The sequence below is a fragment of the Pollicipes pollicipes genome, unplaced genomic scaffold, assembly GCF_011947565.3.
Source record: "Pollicipes pollicipes isolate AB1234 unplaced genomic scaffold, Ppol_2.1 Scaffold_7231;HRSCAF=8579_pilon_pilon_pilon, whole genome shotgun sequence".
Classification (NCBI taxonomy): Eukaryota; Metazoa; Arthropoda; class Thecostraca; order Pollicipedomorpha; family Pollicipedidae; genus Pollicipes; species Pollicipes pollicipes.
The window spans coordinates 20,971,946-20,987,434 of NW_023597034.1; the positions used below are offsets into that span (position 1 = coordinate 20,971,946).

Genomic DNA, 15,489 nt, shown 5'->3' on the forward strand with positions numbered 1-15,489 from the left:
TCGTACAATGAACTAGAAAAAGACGCTGGCGACCTTCACCATCTTAGCATGATTAGTACCGGTGCAGAACTCGCACGTGATCCCAATTATCTGGAGCAAAACCCATGCAAAGTTTGTATCAACAGACGCAAATAACATTTTTGAACCACTCTAGCGCCTTCATTTGGCTTTATATGCAGTTTGACGACCATAAAAAGCTTTTATCTCCCGCCTGTCCACCGATTAGCACGCTAAGTCTGTCGTGCCACAGGGAGTATGAGAGGCCTACACCAGCGATGCTCGACTTCATATCTCAAGCTGCTGCCCCTCACAGCAGCAGGAAGCCCTAGATGAATCCTTGACACGTGTCGCTTCAAAGTCATCTGTTGGTCTCTGAAGCCACAGCTCAGGTGTCCACAAACAATAACCCTCGTAGACTGGCAGGGCTTTTTAAACTTATCATATTTTTTTAGAAAACTGACATTAGATACGTTCTTCCAGCCAGTCAGCTTCTCACCACATGAACACAATCAACAGCAGCCCATAGCCTTGCAATGAACCCAACGCATTACCGCACGGCCAGCATTCAAGCTCATCTGTCCGAAATGGCACGACGCTTTAAAACGCTGCACAGCAAACTGATCACGTTCGTCGCAAGATGCTGTGGCCAGCAACGATTTTCAGGACTAGTAATAAGCCTAATTATTTGGTACTTATGCTGTTTAGTACGCGTGGTGAATTTTGGCTCAAACATCTGTGAAAAGCACTGATCTGAGGGATATTGAAGGAGCACTTTGTCATCACTGATCTGTGACGTCGGCCGCTGATAAACTATAGTTAACAGTATGTTTCTGTCACTTGCAAAAAATGTCCCGATTAAAACTACTATGTTTGACAGCATCTCATGGCTCAACCTGCTCATACCGCGAAACGCCAACGTTCCGACATGTGCTCTGCACATGCTCACGCTGCAGGCGTTAGCGCGTGCAGACGAATACTAAGCCTTGAGCTCCGTCGGGCTGGGATGGTCTGTTGCATGTGGTCCGGTGTATTGCAATTTGTTTGCATTTTCGCAATTTGTCATCGATTGGCTCTCAAAAGTGTTGGTTTTTTGTCACCGGCCATATCCGGTGAATCGGAAGTTTTTTTCACCCCTGGGCAACGCTGACCACGGTATCCCCCTGACCAAGCTGCATGGCACGGCATCAACACGTGATGGTTTCAAAGTTACCTCGATGGACGGCGGCCGGTGGCGAGACGTGGCTCACTATTCCTTCCCTTGTCCCATGGTGTCCCTCCGGGGTCCCCGGTGAGTCCGACCCTTTTCACCATCTTCACAAACGACCTTCCATCGTACCTGCCCCACGGGCACGGTTTCCTATGCCGACGATGCCAACTTCTCGGCTCAGCCCACCCCAATCACTGGTCCACCTATAAAATGTCGACAGGAGAAAACCCTCCTTGCCCTCCATTCCCCACTTCACTGCCAATGCCCTGAAGGTGGACCCTGCCAAGACCACATTTCTTCTAGTCGGCGCACCCCAGTCCGTGAAAAAGCTCATCCTCCCATCGTAACATGTCCAATCTAATATTAATCCCACCCCCCCCCCCTCCCCCCTCTCACGTGAAGATGCTGGAAATGACAGTCGTCGTGCCCTATCCTAGGAGAACCACATATCCAAATCAGGCAAACGTGCTACTCCATCCTATTTCGTCCATACAAATTCATCACCTCACACCTGGAGTTCGCAAGCACCTTATCTTGACCATCTTTTTCCCCATATCCTACACCGCCTCTCAGCCCAGGGCAGGACTGCCGCCTGCTGTCTCTATTGGGTACAAAAAGTCGTGACTTTCGTGGCCAGGATCGTTTCGGGAGCGCAGAGTCGAGATCACATTCCGCCAGCCTCAAGGTCGCTGGCCTGGCGCGGCACGAGTGACCTTGTTACGCGCCGCGGCCACATAAACGTCTTTAGGGCCCTACACGGCCCCCGTGCCACGGTGGTGGTCCGGCCGCTGTTCCGCTCCCGAGCCGCTGTGAGTGAGCGCATCAAGAGGTCGGTAGTGGCCGGAGCTATGGAGCTGCCCCGCTCTCCGACTGTCTGGCCTTGGGGCTGGATGATTTCATCGACGGACGATTGACGGGAGATTGCTTGGCTCTAGCAGCGTCCGGCTATTGTCATTATCCAAAGAAACGCAGCCTCAGTGGCATTAAATTTTTAGTCCCTGACCAAAATGCCAGAACCAACGGAGTCATGGTCCCGCCAAACCCGCCATGCCCATAACCACCTGCAGTCCCACTAGCTTATCTTTGTGCTTATCTATCTTTGTGCTTTGTGCTTATCTTAGCTTATATCTTTGTGCTTGCCAATTTTATGGCTTCCTGGTTTCTACTAGTTTCTTTATAAAGCTAGAACCTAGTCCCTGGCTCCCATTGGCTTTCCACAAACACCACGGTTGCCACCAAGTCCTTCATCCGGTGTCTAAATCTCTGTCGACGTTTACTTTATTCCTTTGATTCTTCTCTGACTTGACTGTCACGCCAGTCTTTCGACTTTTGGGTTTAGATTTTTACCCCGTTGATTTTTACACCCTTTCACTTTTCTGACTACTTTTTATTCTTATCGACCTATATCCTTGTCGACTTTTTGGGGTTCGACTTTGTTGTTTGACTATTCCATTCGACTTTCTGTCCGTACAGCGCGCTTAGCGCCCAACGGAGCGCGTCGGTGCTGCCGCCAGACGGCCACATAGCCAACTATCGACGTTCGCTCGTGCAGCGGGTCGCCGCGTGGGACTGTGCCAGTGCGAGGCGGTGGTCGGCGGCGGCAGCTGTGGGTGGTGGGCGCGTGTGACGCGGCTTGGTACAGTCGTTTGCGAGTGCCGGGGACGACAGCGCGTGGTGGAAAGGACGCCGCCACTTGCCCGCACGTGAGTGCTCGTGTCTGCGCGTCGTGTGAGCGCAACCGGTCCCTCACGTGGCCGCTATTTTTGACCGGTCGTGAGCGGCCCGAGCGAGGCAGTGAGGCTAGCCTGCGGGCGTGGGCGTGGGGTGGCGGTGGCACCCCTATTTCGGCGCCTACCAAGGTCAGTCGCGCTCAAAGACGTGTGGGGACGGGCACGGGACTAGCGTAGCAACTGTCCACAATTGAAAGAACTTCAGCAGGATGTTTGTTTCGTCTGTTCATGAAAGGCCACGTCATCCTCTGCCCGCCCCCCCCCCCCCCCCCACCTCAAGGCTTAAGGGCCCCGTCCTTGAATTCCGTACTCGCGTGGCTCAGGTGGTCGAGCGGCAGCCAGCCCCGCCTCCCACAACCAGCGGCGGCTACCTGTGGCTTCCCTAGCCGTCGGTGCACGCCGGGACACACTGCTGTGCTACCTCTTGACACGGGGGGAATGATTAACCTGTTTGGCTCCCGCGTTTGGTGCACAACAGGTGGAGACCCGTTTTTACTTCGTGCATGATCGCATGTGACATACCGTTACGGCCTTGGCCGCATCGCCTCATTCAAACAAATGACGCGCGCCGGCTATCTTCGCTTCCTCTCATTAGTCGACAGCAGAGCAGAGGCGACAGCAGACCGTTTAAGCTGGCGATGGCGTATATGATAACGGCCACGACAGCTGCATGACGCTATACTTTCATCTTTACGTGATGCATTGGCATGGAAAGCTCATTAAACCCGTTCATTTTATCAGGCTCATGGTTTGCCCCTGCCCCGGGCCAGGGCTTGAACCATCCTGACAGCCTGGTCGTTCAGAGCTTACAATAGGCCGCATTCCCCCCACCTAGATGAGCATATTAATACATTACCATGGCATTACTTGCAGGTGAACTCAATCTCCAATGCTGCAAATCGGAACTGACAACAGCGAATCATGATTGTCGAGCGCAATAATGTGTTAAGCTTCCATTGTGACAAGCATAAGCTCTCCTCATCGTTCGACTAAGATGAGAGTGAGACTGAGAGATTAAACCAAGTGAGATTAAACCTTCTGGAATCCGGAAGCGGATTTCAATTGGCAAAGGTAAATCGTTTGAACGCGGTTAACGAAAGCTGCCTTAAGCAGACGGCCAGCCGGTCGGACAGGTTGACGTCGCATGGCAGAAACCATAATTGGCAAGGACTAGCAGCAACTGGCAACAATGAAATGCTTCCAAGATGTTTAGTTTTAACTACAAGTCTTCCTACCATTTTAGATCACTGCCAGGACCAGGGTCGGAGTTAAGTTGGGCCCCATGCCCGTTCACGGACTGGCAAACTACAATCGCTGTGCCAATGGCACTAAAACTAAGCGTTGCAAGCAGAAATTGGGGGTGTTATCCGTAATCTTGAAACCACGACCCGTGGTCCATTGGGAAGAGCGCGATAACTACCGTGTTATTGGAACTTTGAGGGGGAGGGGCTCGGGTCCCGAATTTGGGAATACTTTGGCGCCGGGTTCATACCGGTGCATGACAAGAAACGATCCCAAGTGCCAAGTGCCCTGCCCCGCCCCTTTGGATACGTTCTCGCCATGCATGCGAGGTTCCCGCCCCCTGCGTCGATCTGTTAATGTATCTGTGTTCTATCCGGCCCGTCAGGGCTGGTGACTGCTCTCAATAAGTATGTGGGGAGTGGGGGGGGGTAAAAGGGACAGGAGCAGGCGGTGGCGTAGTTTCACAATAATTTTTTTTTTGGGGGGGGGGGCTGAACGGTGAGAATGAGCCAAACTTCCTATGAAATATAAAAGCAGGTTTCTTTATATTTGGCCCACTTTATTCTCAAAGTGTGGGGGAGGCTAGCGCCCATTTTAGCGGGCTGGGCGGGGGATTGAAGCCTCCCAACTGAAAAGGAAACTGCCATCCCTGGAGAATAGAGAGCCAGAGGCAACCGGACCCAGGAGCACTGGACCACTCGGCCCAGTTCAACGGGAACGCCCCCCACCACCAGTCAATTTGGCATCTCGGGTTTGGGACCATTTATGTAAGAAGTCCCTTCGATATTGGTTTTAAAAGTAGAGGCCTTTTGGGAAAGACGGTTGGTAGTCAGGCGCCTCGACTCCTTGAGCTACGGGTCAGACTGGTGTCATGTACGGCGAATCATGAGTATCCTTAGGGCTGTAAGAAAAATACATAATTTTTCACGGCCCCTCTGGATGCAGGATGGAAATGTTCAGACGAACATCGATTGGTTGTGTCAATACAACTTTTAACCTCGTTTCGGTCCATAACCTACATTCAATCGGTGGGTCTCAACAATATATATATATATATATATATTATATACTATATATATATATATATATATATATATATATTAACCCCGACGAGGTCCAGCACAGCCATATATGCTATTGGTTTGGAGAGAGTCCGCTGGCTCATTGCAAAAGATATAACGTCGTCGGTTTATTCTATGGATTTCTTATGGCCCGGTTTCTTGATTTGTTGACTTTAGCCTACAAACTGAATTACATCTTCCCGTGACTTTTGGCTTCTGCTTCAGTAAAGGCCATGATCAAAAAATAAATGAGGAAAATGGGACCCCCTTGAAACCAAGTGCACTAATCCGGAGGTCGGGGAGGGCTGCCCACCCCTGTGTTCCCTCTTTACTAAGGCTCTAGCGCGCCCCTGGCTGTGGTATGACCATAAAGTTATCTGAATTATTATTCCGGCGTAAGACAGCTTTTCAGCTCGTAACATTTTTCACGGCCATTTTTTCTTCGCGCTTTATGAGCCGAAAAATAATCGGTCCCCTGAGACTTGACCCCCCCCCCCCCGCCTGAACACTCCGAGATTGTAGGTTACTGGGCCCAGGGGGTCTGGATCTTCTGGCTCTCACGAGATCTCCAGCCATGCCACCCTTGGCGGGGGTGATGGTTCGGGTTGTTATGCGCTGTTATTTGCCCCTGACTGGGTGGTCAGTGGCTGCGGGCGGTCCACGTCAGGTGAGGGAGGTCACATGTGGACCGTGCCAAGCACTGCGACACCTCAAAGTTTCGCCTCAAGATGCTGCCCATTTCACGGGAATTTCACGATGGATGTCGTGAATGGTGCAATCGGGTGGTCGTTTGGTCGTACACAACAGGCACTGCAAGGTGTGAGCGCTGAGTCGGGATGTCGATTGAATCAAAAATTTCGACCAAATCTGTGTTCTACAAATGGGGAATGTACATTTTGTGTAAGGTGACTGCATTCAAGTGCAGGCTGAGCGGATAAGATTGATCACTAAAGGTTTGCTGACCGCGGATTTCATTCCCAAAGAGTGCCCGATTCCAGCAGCGTACAGAACGACCAATTACAGTCATACTGGAGCATTGAGTTCAAAGGGTTGCAACACGAAATCTTCTATGACATCCGAGTGACTTCCTTCTTCTGTGCCAGACTAAAATGCGTTAAGCGCACCCATTAAGTCGTCTTTCTACACATGAGGCGTCACTGCATTCATGCGCACCTTCGGCAATGCTCCTTGGTCTTGACCCGGCATCTGCCCAGTGAACGGCGCATAAATGATAATACATTCAGACGCGCGGTAAGCTGGTTGACAGCAATTTACTGGTATATTAGCGGTGGATCAGCGAAGATGATTAGGGAAAAACTAACCCTTTTGGCCGACTTTTCCAGCAAAAGAGAACTGCATTTTACGCCGCCCAAAGTCAGGAACAATCGTGGAGCGTGACATATTCCCTACGACCATTCCTCCCTCCGTATCGTTCCCTTAAACATGTTGCGGTGTGGTAGTTGTTTCGTAGTGTCTTAAAGTGGATTTATACTGGTAGACATTTTCTTTCCCATGGTTCAAGTTGCGATGTCGGATGTCCAGTGTTTAATGTAAAATTTGTACAATCTGATTTGTGCGCGTGATATTTCTAGTGTGCATGCGTGAGTTTTTCACAGTATTTTAGAGCTAGCCGACCATTACTGAACAGTCAGCTGATTTATACATGTTGCCTTGATGAATGCTGCAGTCCCTGGCTATCGTTTGCCATTGAGATTGGACGTGGTCCGGCAAGGTTTCGCGAGCAGTTGTTTGATAATCTATCACGAAGACCCACAATATGGGTATCACCAGGTGCGTTATACAACTAGGTGTACTAGCATGTGTCAGTGTGCCTGCATGAACTAAAAAGTTCTTAAATTGTCGACCTTGAATGTAACTCCATTCAACAATGAAAACCCGTTTTGCTCGGCATGCAATTAGGTGTTGTGGACTGTTATGCAGTAGGTATCTCTTCCTGCATGCATGTCATTATGCCTTCACGAACTAAATAGTGTCCTAATTTATCGGTCTTCATGTGTGTAATTCCATTCAACAACGAAAAGTCCTGTTCGCTCGTATGCAATGAAGTGTTGCACGCTGTTGCGGAGCAATTAGCCGTTTGTTGCATTTTCAGCTAATTTTGTTCTAATTGGTTGCAATGTTATTACGGCGCAGTGTCGATTAATCTGTCGCAACTTTGTCTTAAATACCGTCAGGAAAAGTGGGCGTTTATGTTCAGGGACGGATCCGGGAATGGACCTGGTCTCATTTGGGATCCGTATGGGGCCTCCGCAGGGGGCAAAACGTTTTGGGGTCTGCCTGTCCGCACACAATGAGAAGGACCGCACAAAATTCGATGGCCCAAGCACATTGCCAGACCTAAAAGCAGCGCCCTTTTATGTAGGAGGAGTAACAGAAGTGTCAGATGGCCCTTATGGGCAATCGCTAGGGGTCCCTCGGTGCATCGGATTTCTCCAACATGCATGAGTGAATAGGAACAAGATTGTCTCGATTACCCAAAAGTACCAGGAACAATCCCAGAATATCAGAGTTCATGCCCAGAAGCATCAGGGTGCCCCAAAAGCACGATGTTGCCATAAGTATTATGGAGCTCCAGACATCACAGGACCCCAAAACATCAGAGGTCCTCAGAAACACCAGGATATCCTCAATATGTCACGACCCAGAACATCGTGGGGCGAGAAGCTTGAGGCGACTGCGGAAGCATCAGGAGCCCGAAAAGGTTTAGGACCCCAAGGCACGAGGACCCCCAAGTTAGATCATGAGACGGGGGACGGAGGAGGGGGTCATGGGTATGATGCCCGCCCAGTCCCACAAGCCACGAGGCTTACACAAGATAGACAGATTCTGCAAGAATTCGTCCAAATTCGCGTGGTTCAGAGAAACTTCGATCTCCTCCCCCGCGCCCTGGGAAAATTCTGGCTACGAACCTGCAAGGACGCCTAAATCATTAGGGCCTCAGAAACATGAGATGAACCTGAGAAGTTTTGGAATCCAAGCAACACAAGAAAGCCGGGGAGACATGCTGGGCCTCGGAAACCTGCTTCCTTTCGCATAAGTGATCTAAAACACCGACGACATGATCGGACGAAGCCAACTGACAACGGCCCGCATCAGAAGGCATGACGCGGAACCACATCTGATTGCGCGCGCATACTAGTTTCTGTCGTGTGTGTGGTGTGGGGTGGGGGGGGGGGCGTATATGTATATGTGTGTGTGTTGTGAGTGTGTATGTGCGTGCATGTGGGCATGTGCGCATGTGTGTGCATGTGTGTGTATATTAGAATGTTATAATTTGTTACCATTAGATGTTTGGCGTTTAATGTGTTGACACCGAGCGCCTTATGCGGTACAGTCGATGCACATATCCATTACTTGTACTCTTCTTTAATTTATTATACTGATATTGTTGTGGCTACCAAAATTATATTGGAAAGTGGGGACTCCAGCAGTCATATTTTTTAACGCAGTTTCACTCGCGAAATTAAACCATTTTTCGACCTGGCTGTACGCCCCCCCCCCCCCCATCCCGGGAGTCGTCGCTGACCGCGATGTGGCTTCACAATATTGAGCGAATGTGCAGATGGGATGAAAAGGAAACACAAGACTCCAAAGCAGTCTCCCGAACAGTTGGAATTATTATGGCCATAATTGGCCTGTAATATGCCAGGTGGTTAAGCGACGTTGTCCTGAAGGCATTGGCTATTTTGACAAAAACCAGACATTTCAAGCTGTTCACTATCACAAGGTCATGGACGCAGCTTGAAGCGTCAGATTCTGTCAGTGCAGTTGTGTCTTCCCTAACGAGGTCGCTTAACCAGGACGTGCTGGTAAAGTGAGGGCCGATTAGTGTCAGAACGGGAACTCCCGACCCGCAGTACTGTAAAACCAAGAGCTCAAGTCCTCTCATAATAATATCAAATCTCGCTAAGTTTAGAAATATTAGTCGGGAAGCATGTGAAGTTGCTTAGAATCACACGTTTATGAAAATTTGGCAGCGCCCAACACGCTCCCATCCGATTTTGGCCTTTGGCGACCCCTGGGTCACGATGCACCTGAACCCGATCTTCACACTTGCTCGCCCCCTGTATGTGGACCAGTATGCGCGGATTGGCGAGCTTTTTATTAATTCACCGGAAAGGGGGTTTCAAAATACCGTCAGCAGTGGACGGTTTTGCCCAATCGATCTTCAGCGGCTGGAATCATGTTATGCTGTATCCTGTCTCCCTCGCGTTCGGTTTGGGAGTCGACCCGCGCGCCGAAAGGCGTTCTTGTTTTGAAGAATCCCCATTGGAGGGGCTGCTCCAAAATACTCGATGTTTTAACATGCGAGTCTTTTGATACTACTTGGTGCTCTTCTGTTGTGCTCTGAACCGAAAATCGATTGACTGCTTAGTTATACTGTGCTAATGCCGGGTCAAGATGTCTTAGGCTCCTCCAATATTCATGTTTTAGGTTTCTCTATTATTCAAAATATGATGCTAGCAGCTAATAAAAACAGTTCAGGAACATATTCTTGTACAGTGGACACGTGGACACATAAAGGCAAGACGTTTGCAAACACGCACTGAAAATGAGAAGGAACACAAGCTAGTGATTATGGTGCTCATCGTGATTTCGCTCTGCTGATTGACCCCACCCACCCAAACGAAAGGAGTTATCAAAGGAACGTGACGGCCCGATGAAAACACATTCCAATTTTGGAGAGAATGCTGCTTGCCTGTTCCATTGATCCGATAGATCACACTTGGTCTATTCCATGGAATCAATGCACAGTGACACCTATCGCATTTCCCGTGATTTATGATTTTGTGTGGGGGTAAGGCATGGACGTATGCACTGTATGGACTGCGTTCGGCAACCTCGCTGTGATGCATTCGCAGTCCAAATGACTGGTCTGATGTTATGCTGCATTTGTTTTTGCCAGAGTCTGAAGGCCTCACCAACCGAGCACGATGGCTCCTGTGGACGGCTTCTGGGGCCAGCCCACATCAACACTCGACTGGTGTGAAGCCAACTACGTGGTCAGCAGCTACATCGCCGAGTTCTGTGAGTCTTCATCGCGGCTTCATAATGTGACAAATAGTGGTTTGTAGATTATCCGTTTTGTGGACTTGACACACTTGCGTGCGTTCTGTGACAGCAATCATTGAGACTCTGCGCATAGAAAAGGACTGGTGCATTCGAAAGTGGAGACAAACGCTTGGCAATTGAACACAAACAAATGAGCAGATGTTGGTTGCAACCTGCATGCAATATTAGGGGGGGGGGATTATGTAGCTGGATGCCATGCAGTGAGCCGTCGCTTATATGGCAGATTAATTGGGCACTTTTCAAAAAGACCGCACACGAGTCTAGTTATAGTAGTAGCCGCAACCAAGGCGACCAATAGCGGCTATAATGCCGATGATTGAATGGTTTAGTAATGAGAATAGCTTGTGGTCACGCCCGACCCAGCATCTGTTTTTGCACCAGTGGAGCGTCGTTTTGGCCTGATCTGATCAGGCAGAAGGCATGTTGATTACGATGATCGCGAGACTTGTGACAGATGGGTTTATGGTGTTTTGTTGGACGTCAGTTTTTTTAGTCGCATGAGCTCCGGAGGGGCAGATAAGGTGGGGGATTTATTGCAGTCCTTCGTCGAAGAATGCTGCTGGTGGGCCTGCCACAGTGCGTCCGTTGCGTTCTTCCGTTTTCGCTAACGTTGACGCGTGGGCTGTGCTGTCCCACCGTTTCGGTCGTTGTATTGAAAGTCATCGTTCCATGTTATGTCTCGCATCGCGGTCACCAGTGCGTGCAGCAGTTTCTTTCGCTGAAACCCCTCCGCCCCGCTCTTGCCAGGGAACACGGTCAGCAACCTGGCCATGATCCTGCCGCCGCTGTACGGCATATACGAGGTATGCCGACAGAAGTTTGAGATCCGGTTCGCCATCTGCTTTGTTCTTCTCCTTGGTGAGTGCTGTGTGTATTTGCGTTCTTTGGGAAGTGTCCGTTGCCCTGCCGCCGTCACCATGGTCGGCAACCGCACCTGGGCACCACCGATCTGCGCTCGCTCGCACGTCCTGAGCACTGGTCGCTCGCGGCCCGCTGCTGGGCAGCGATACTGGCGGCCATGCGAGGCGTGCTGCTGCGGTCCAAGTGGGCTCGTCGCGCCATTTGCTTCGTGGCTTGCGCCTCTTGGGATCTGCTTCAGCCACTCCTGCGAGCGGCGTTACAGGACTCCCAACTCCGAATGTCCTTGGTGGCGTAAACGGCCTCGAACAATAGGTGTACGATCGACCACGGATGGCGGAAGCAGGGTGTGTTTCTGTGTGCGTGTGCATGTGCGTGTGCGTGTGCGTGCGCGTGCGCGTGCGCGTGCGCGTGCGCGTGCGCGTGCGCGTGTGCGTGTGCGTGCGCGTGTGCGTGTGCGTGCGCGTGTGCGTGTGCGTGTGCGTGTGCGTGTGCGTGTGCGTGTGCGTGTGCGTGTGTGGGTGGTGTGGTGTGGTGTGTGTGTGTGTGTGTGTGTGGTGTGTGTGTGTGTGTGTGTGTGTGTGTGTGTGTGCGCGCGTGCGCGTGTGCGTGTGTGTGTGTGTTGGGGGAGCTCTACTTTGTGGGAAATGTAACATTCACCCTACAGCGTTTCGTAAAAAAACAAGGTAAAAATCTCCTTCCCCGCCGCCCAAGACATCAGGGAAGCTGTTGTTATTGTGTTTTGCGCCTTGTTTATTTGGGGCTCCCCCATGCACGCACAGGTATAAGGATATAATCGCAACAAATTGTTTTCAAACGTAAAGACGTATTTGGACAAAATATTTCTGCGTAAAGACATCCCAGTTTTCAGCAAATTACGATGAAATCACGTCTCGGAATTTATTTATGTGGTGTAAGAACCATCAGGGGTCAGGCGTACCTGGGGCTGGAACATAGATCCAACAACTTAGTGGGAGAGGCCGGATATGACCCTTGCCAACTCCATACCCGATGTGCCAAAGGAACAGTTCGAAAACTCCAAAAGTAGTTTCGTCACTAATCACTCGGTGTGCGTGGCATGCAACACAGCCCATATGGATATCAGTTGAAAGCTCGTCGCCCATCAACACGTTGGTGATATTTTTGCGTAGGTGGGAGATGCCGACGATTGCGTGTCAGTCAGTGACGACATTAAATTGTGTATATCTAGTCGACATGCGCATTGGTTGGCTAAAAGGCGCAATGACGCCTTTTAGCATAACATGACGAGCGCGGAACTGAACGGTTTTAATGCCACAAATGTACAGCGGATTATATTGTTCATCACCTACATATGCGGGTATTGCAATGTAGTCTAGCAATGTGAGCTTTTGTGTTGCTTTGTGAGGAAATGGCATTTGGAGGACTTAACGGGCTGTTTAAACCAACGGATGGCCGCATTGAATGGATTATGAGTTGGGCTGGTTACCTATTTTAATAAAATTACAGACACCTCATGAAATTTACACGAATCACAAAAATAAATAGTTTCCAAACATGTTTCGTTGTGACCACTCATCAAATATCTCTACAATTCACATCTAATGTGCTTGCGAAATTCAAACGGGTGGATCAGGAGTGGGGATATCTGAAGAGGACGGGTTATCGCATGGGTATGTGCACAGCCCATGGCAGCGCATGGGTATGTGCGCAGCCCATGGGTAGCGCATGGGTATGTGCGCAGCCCATGGATGGGTATGTGCACAGCTCATGAGCAGTGGATGGTTATGCGCACGGTCCATGGGTAGCGGGCGGATTAGTGAAAGGAGATCTTATTCGTGAATGCGTCTGATAGCAATGTTGTATTTTTGTGGTCACTTGGGCAATGTGTGTCAGTGTGATGATTCCTTCATATGTTCTTGCACCACAAACATTTATAGCGACAAATTCGGTCCACATGATAAAATGCATTACACACAGCACGCAAGTGCATGTATATTTTCACGCATGAGGTGCATCATTTCGCGTGGAAGCTTCGCAAGCATTTGATGCTGAAACACAATAATAAGTCGTTGGCGGCAGTTGCGTGACAGCGTGCACACGCTGACCCCTGAAGATGTTGACCAGCATGGTGCCACCTTTTATCAATATAAAGGTGCTGAGCGGCGCTGCGTTTCGACTGTTTTCGCGTGCCGCGTGGTGCGAAAACGCGCGTCCAATTCCTTTGCCATCTTCGATAGCCTCTTTTAGGCTGACAAAGAAGACTTATTTGTGCATCGATTTATCTTTTGGCACAAGACTCGAAACCGTGGTGCGAAGTAGCAAAAAAGCCAATTACATTAAAGCCCAAAAGTATCTCATGACGAATATTTGCAAAGTTAGCTCTGTTCTTGAACTACCTGAGCACCCGTCCCAAGAGCTGTGCAGTTTCTATAGACCAGGATGTAGGTTTTGTATCAAACGTGCCGATGCCGGCATTGAAGCAGATTTAACTGCTGCCACCACAGCTGGGTTGTCCACCCACCAGGGAGTCAGATACTACACGAAAGTTGTGGTAGCAATCCCTCGCTTAATGCACAAATGGAGGCAGCGAGCACTGAGTGTTGTGGCTCTGAGACCCCGCGCTGCCTTCGGTACAACGGATGTGAAATGTTCCGAACCCATGACCGGTCAGCGCCGTCTTTGACCGGAAGCAGGGTCACGCAACTAAATGCGTGACAGGGATTGTGCTTTGACCCCATGTGATGAAACGCCAGCTGGTCTTTTGCTTCGCTGAGCGAGGATTCAGACTCATATAGTGGAGAATATCAACGAAGGTGCACCGTTCAGCTGTAATACATTTCTTAAAAATGAATGATCCCGTGTATGCATTATCCTTCATGTTGTCTAGGGTAAACAGCTATTCGCTCACACATTCCTTCCGCTGATTTTCCTTGCACAAATGCGTCACGCAATGCCATTTTTTTCATTTCGCCGACACTTCTATCGCGACCAGCATGATTTTTTCAGCCACCTTCTGTAAAGATCGGGTCACGGACGCATTGTTGTACGTTCCAAAGCAGAGATGCAAAAGTTTGCAGCGATAGATAATTCCGACAACCGACCCGACCGGCTGCAGAGCCAGCAGTTTGTCGGGTCCTGGCGCACCTGAACCTGAGTCACATGCAAGTGTCCAGCCGGTACCAGTCTTTGTCAGGGCCAGAATTATTGCTGGCCATGGTGCCAGGATACCGAAAACTATTGTTGCATCTACTCGCGTTTTTGGTCTTCTTGATTAAGCATTCACCATTTTAGTCCCAAATAGACCTGCGAATGATACCGACGTCGACTGGCCACTATGTATTACCCACCACCATTATCCCAGGTCAAAACATTGACTGATGCGTGTGACCTGCCTGACCTCTCGCACACTTGACGATATCATCAACGTATTTTTTGGGCGATGAGCCTATACACACACCCTTATCGCCTGTATTTCACGTCTCATGAACTAGAAATACGATCAGACCCACATCATGACCCCTATGTTGACCCCGGTGACACTCCAGATAATTGCGTTGGAAATAAAACTGCATATGATCATGCAGGCGATGTGCTGGACATCCTTCAGGAGAAAAACGAAACAAAAAATAATGATTGGACAATTTCGAAAGGTGACGGTGCAATACAAGATTATGAGGTCATAGGTAAAATGACCAATAGTGCTCATGGTCATTTGTTTAATGACTCAGGAGATTATTTGCTGTCAAGTGACATGCTGATTTATTCATGTCTAAGCAGCCATTGCATGTATGCACGTTATTGTCTGGTTGAAGTTTCCAGACGTCCCCGAAAATTCCGTGACCTACATCTTGTACTCTGTGATCTAGTGGGTACGTGTGCCGGATGTCGTCCGAATCGGAGGGACCATGATGAACAATTCTAGGCTTCCCTTTGCGAATTGTTCTGTAATAGCTCAACCATCACCGCAGTGCAATGACACGTCAGGTGGCTCATTTGTCCGAAAAACGTGAAAGGCAAAGCCACCCTCGGACCCTCCCGTGCATTGGAACAGGGTTGATTCTTGTGCCAAATTATGCTGCTCCTTTCATCCAGCAGTATTCATAACATGCAGTTTTTTTACTGGGCTTACCGTACCTAGCCTATCCCCCGGACACGCGCTGTAAGAGAGCTGCTGTTGTAAAAGCTGTAAAGCTATTTATCAAAATGCTCGCAATCCAGCGAATTAAGTCCATTGTGTCGTGACCATGGGAACACGCGAGTCATTGATTAAGGGGCCTGAACGAAACAAAACCCTGCCGAGTATAGCGGTTAGCTG

General features: G+C 49.7%; 1 long non-coding RNA gene across 1 annotated transcript; it reads left to right on the plus strand.

Moving 5' to 3' along the window:
• The first annotated feature begins 2,796 nt into the window (after nt 1-2,796).
• On the plus strand, nt 2,797-11,192 carry LOC119110750 (uncharacterized). The gene is made up of 3 exons (XR_005095551.1): nt 2,797-2,910; nt 10,168-10,289; nt 11,082-11,192. It is a non-coding gene; the product is annotated as an uncharacterized LOC119110750 (long non-coding RNA).
• The last annotated feature ends 4,297 nt before the right edge of the window (nt 11,193-15,489 follow it).